We start from the raw sequence: 5309 nt of genomic DNA on the forward strand, positions 1-5309 counted from the left end.
AGGTCCTGGCAGAGGAGCACAGCTACTCGAAGCCCGATCCTTCATCCTCTTTGATGGAGCACACAGCTTCAGAGGGACACACAGGGAACGATGGGGAAGGAGGGGACACCTACCTCTGAGCCAACCACATCAGCCGAATCAACCCTGGTGACCAGTGGGGTGACAGGCCTCACAGCCTGACCGTCCTCATATCAGAGACCCCATTCTTTCCTATGGTTGGACCTACTCCAGCATATAGGTGTTGTATGATTCACTTCACCTGCGATTAACGTGAAATTAGGTGACCGCCAGTCTTTTTGTGAGTTGCCGCCTCGAGCTCACAGACGTGTCTGTACGACACCTTCCTGGAAGTAGAAATTCTGGTTGAAGGTGAGTGCGTGTTGGTGTTGATAGATGGTTCACTGTTCTCCACAGTTTTCGCTTACCCACCGTCCACGAGTCCTGGACTTGGTGTCACGGGTTCCAAGCTGCTGAGACTGGCCTCTCTCTTGGGTTAGCTGAGGATCTCTGCGTCTGTTCGTGCTTCCCCTTCTGTCTCCCCAACCCCTGCACTCACCCTGTAACCCCCCTGCTGTGCCCCCAGCCTGGGAACACAGTCAACATCTGCTGGATGAATAAGTCGAGGAGTGCCGAGCAAACACCACACAGGCCGTTCTGGGAGGGCAGGGATGCCCTGCAGGTATTATTTACTTATTTTGACCAGTTAAGGGGCAGGGAGTGTCACATTTATAGGTTTTTTTTTTTGAGACGGAGTCTCGCTCTGTCGCCCAGGCTGGAGTGCAGTGGCCGGATCTCAGCTCACTGCAAGCTCCGCCTCCCGGGTTCATGCCATTCTCCTGCCTCAGCCTCCTGAGTAGCTGGGACTACAGACGCCGCCACCTTGCCCGGCTAGTTTTTTGTATTTTTTTTAGTAGAGACGGGGTTTCACCGTGTTAGCCAGGATGGTCTCGATCTCCTGACCTCGTGATCCACCTGTCTCAGCCTCCCAAAGTGCTGGGATTACAGGCTTGAGCCACCGCGCCCGGCTTTTTTTTTTTTTGAGATGGAGTCCCACTCTGTCACCCAGGCTGGAGTGCAGTGGTGAAATCTCAGCTCACTGCAGCCTCCCCTCCCAGGTTCCGGCGATTCTCCTGCCTCAGCCTCCCAAGTGGCTGGAATTACAGGTGCCTACCACCACGCCCGGATAATTTCTGTATTTGAGACAAGATTTCACCATGTTGGCCAGGCTGGTCTCAAATTCCTGACCTCAGGTGATCCACCCACCTCAGCCTCCCAAAGTGCTGTGATTTCAGGTTTGAGCCACTGCACCCAGTGGTTTGTTTTGGTTTTGGTTTTTGAGATGGAGTCTCACTCTGTCGCCCAGGCTGGAGTGCAGTGGCACAATCTTGGCTCACTGCAACCTCCGCCTCCCAAGTTCAAGTAATTCTCCTGCCTCAGCCTCCCTAGTAGCTGGGATTACAGACGCCTGCCACCATACCCAGCTAATTTTTGTATTTTTAGTAGAGACGGGATTTCACCATGCTGGCCAGGCTGGTCTTAAACTCTTGACCTCAAGCAACCCACCCACCTCTGACTCCCAAACTGCTAGGATTACAGGCGTGAGCCACCAAGCCCAGCCAAGTGTCACATTTATGTTGAAAGGCGGAGTGGCAGCCAAGAAGGCAGGTGCTGGGGAGGCAGGCAGAAAGAGCTTGAGGGGACAGAGTGCATGAGTGGGAGAAATATAGCAGGGCAGGATAGTAAATGAGGGGCTCACAGTTCCCGGCGAAGCCCTTCTGTTTGCTGATGTGGCAGCTGCTGAGGGGGTGGGAAGAGGTCGGGGCCTGGACATGCTGAGGCTGAGATGCTTGAGGGTAGTCCAGGGAGGGGGTCTGGCTGCTCCCCAGCCTGGCAGGCATGGGACTGAGAGAAGGCAGGTCGAGAACAGTTTTGGAGATCTCAGGGATGGCGCGGCCATGGAGGATATGGTGAGCCTGGTCCACAGAGAATGCGGAGAGGCCGGCCAGGAATAGAGCTCAGCGCCAGCTCTGGAGGGCCAGGGAGGGAAGGGCCTGAGCAGAGGATCCCCCAGGTTCCCAAGTCTTGCTGCTGCGGCTTCTGCTGCCTCCCGACTCGGCCCTCAGCCTTCCACACCGTCACCAGCTCCGTCCTTTCAAAATATAAGTGCAATCAAATCATTCGCCCCACCAATAAAGAAAAATCAGTGACAATTCCCTGGCCTCACAAGGTTTTAAATCTGGGACAGGTGGAGGTCAGCCCCAGTGAGGGGCTGCGTTTCAGACCCTGGGATGACAGGACAGTTGCTGCCCCTGTGAGCCACAGTCCTACCTCCCGCCGCCTGTGGGGAGGGTGTGTCCTCTGCCCTCGGGCATCAGCCTGGCTGCTGCTTCTGCACCTGCCCCGCCCACCAGAGAGGAGTCCCCGTCTGTGATCCCAGGGCCCCTGGCACTTGTTTCATGTGACGCCATTCTTAGTTGGAGGAGCTGCTTCTGGGGAATGATGGGGCCCCAGCACTGCTTATGATGGACACAGGTGAAGAGAAGACACGAGTTGCCAAATGTGCCAGGGCTGGACCATAGGAGGGGGGCGGTGGCATTGGAGAATGCTTGTGAGAATCTAAACAAGCTAGGGTGGTAACTGGCTGGACAAAGCATCTTTGTTTTTTTCCTTTTTTTTTTTTTTTGAGATGGAGTTGTGCTCTGTCGCCCAGGCTGGCGTGCAGTGGTGCAATCTCGGCTCACTGCAACTTTCACCTCCCAGGTTCAAGCAACTCTCCTGCCTCAGCCTCCCGAGTCGCTGGGACTGCAGGTGTGAGCCACCACACCTGGCTAATTTTTGTATTTTTAGTAGAGACAGGGCTTCACCATGTTTACTAGGCTGGTCTCAAACTCCTGATGCCAAGTGATCCACCCACCTTGGCCTCCCAAAGTGCTGGGATTTACAGGTGTAAGCCACCACGCCTAGGCTTTGGGGGTTTTTGTTTTGAGTGTTTTATGATGGCAGAGGTAAGTTTGACTCTGATAGCAAGGAATCCATAGACAGGGAAAGATGGAGTTTGGCGGTGGGCACTGACAGTGAATGATGGCCTGAGATGAGGGATGGGCAGGGGGGCAGAACCTGTGGTAATGGAGGGAGGGGTGGTGTGAGGGGTGTAAGATGGGGGCTTGGTGCTCCCACCTCATAGCTTCTGTTTGCTCTGTGAGGAGCAGCCAATCATCTCAGAGACACTGGAAGTGGGGTGGGAGGTTTGAGGAGAGTGCAGACTGCAAGACAGCTGACCAGAAATCAGCAGGCCAGGTGGTAGCGAAGGGCGTCCATCCATCTGAGCCGCCGAGCCACTATGGATGGTTGTTCCCAAGGGCCTGGTGGAAGCGTGAGAGTGGAGAGTGCGATGCAGGGTCCCCAGAGTCTCTCAGAAGAGAGCCAGCCCTGGGCTCAAGCACTAGCCCAGACTTGCCCAGGGAGACTGCCAGCCTGTACACAAGCTCAATGGTGTGGTAATGTGGTGCTGAGGACCTTTTTGGGTGCAAGTGACAGAAACCAGCTTGAGCCAGCTGGAGCAAAAAGGAGGATTTCTGGCAGGGCACAGTTTCTCAGACCTGTAATCCCAACACTTCTCGAGGCAGACGCAGGAGGATCATTTGAGGACAGGAGTTCAAGACAAGCCTAGGCAACATGTCAAGACCCTGTCTCTACAAAAAAATTAAATTTTAAAAAGAGGACTTCTCAACCTGTGAAAACCAACAGTGGTAGAGGAGAGGTGTAGTGTGGCCCATGCCTGAGGGCAGGGAGGGGGCCCTGGTGGGGTCTCTCAGTTTGATTCCATTCATTCTCTTGGTCTGGATCCTGCCCATGGAGGGAGCGTGGATTTGGCCAGTTCTTGCAGCAGCCAAACTCATTTAAAAGCAGATCTTCAAGGCCAGCCAGGCACGGTGGCTCACGCCTGTAATGCCAGCACTTTGGGAGGCTGAGATAGGCAGATCTCGAGGTCAGAAGATCGAGACCATCCTGGCTAACACGGTGAAATCCCGTCGCTACTAAAAATACAAAAAATTAGCCGGGCGTGGTGGCAGGTGCCTGTAGTCCTAGCTACTCAGGAGGCTGAGGCAGGAGAATGGTGTGAACCTGGGAGGTGGAGCTTGCAGTGAGCCGAGATCACACCACTGCACTCCAGCCTAGGCGACAGAGCGAGACTTTGTCTCAAAACAAACAAAAAATAGACCTTCAGGTGGGCCGGGCGCAGTGGCTCACGCCGGTAATCCCAGCATTTTGGGGGACCGAGGTGGGTGGATGGCCTGAGGTCAGGAGTTCCAAACCAGCCTGGCCAACATGGTGAGACCCCGTCTCTACTAAAATACAAAAATTAGGCATGGTGGCGCACACCTGTAATCCCAGCTATGCAGGAGGCCGAGGTGGGAGAATCGCTTGAACCCAGGAGAGACGGATGTTCCAGTGAGCCAAGATGGTGCCACTGAACTTCAGCCTGAGTAACAGATTGAGACTCTGCCTCAAAAACAAAACAACAAAAAACAGACCTTGGCCTGCTATGCTCAGAGGGATTTCCCTGCTGCACCAGGCTGGCTCCTGCACCTTCTCTCCCAGCATGTTCTGCTGTAGGCTCATGCTCATCCCTGAGCCACTTCAGGGGTGGCCCTGGCCAGCCCTGCCCTTGAGAGGGGTGGGTACTGTCAGGGATCCTGGGTGATGCAGCTTTCCCAGAGCCCCCTGCTCCGTGGCCTCATGTGCCTCACACGCTTAGAACACTTGCTCTTTTACAGGGGGACATGAGCGTGCCGTTTTTAAGCTAATGTGTTAAATGTCTCACTTCACCTTACAGATGGGGGCTCTTCAGCCTGGGACCCCCAAGGGCAGGGCCTGATTCTCTCCATTCCCTATCGCCAGGCTGGCAGCCCCTGAGGTGACGGCCCTGCGCCTCCTCTGACTTCTAGTTTGGGGGGCCCGGTGGGCAGCGCCCAGGCTCCTCCCGCCTTCGTCCAGTTGGACAGCGAGGGGCAGGGGACGGGGCGTCTGGGGACCCGATCCCCAGATTGGGAGGGCCCAGGAGTGGGGTTCGGGCCCCTGTGCGGGGAGTCCCAACCGCGAGGGCAGCTGTGGTCCTGGCCCGTGCCTCCCGCCGACACCACGGCCGACCCGGGTGGGGACGTCAGACCCGCCGGAGCCGCAGTCCGGGTTCCCGGCTCGAGGGGCGGTGCCCGGGCCCCAGAGTGGGCAGCGATGGGCGGGGAGCCGCCCTCGTACCTTCTGGACCAATGGAGATACGCGGTTGAAGGCCCCGCCCACTTGGGGCG

Source organism: Papio anubis, chromosome 16, assembly GCF_008728515.1.
Source record: "Papio anubis isolate 15944 chromosome 16, Panubis1.0, whole genome shotgun sequence".
NCBI lineage: Eukaryota > Metazoa > Chordata > Mammalia > Primates > Cercopithecidae > Papio > Papio anubis.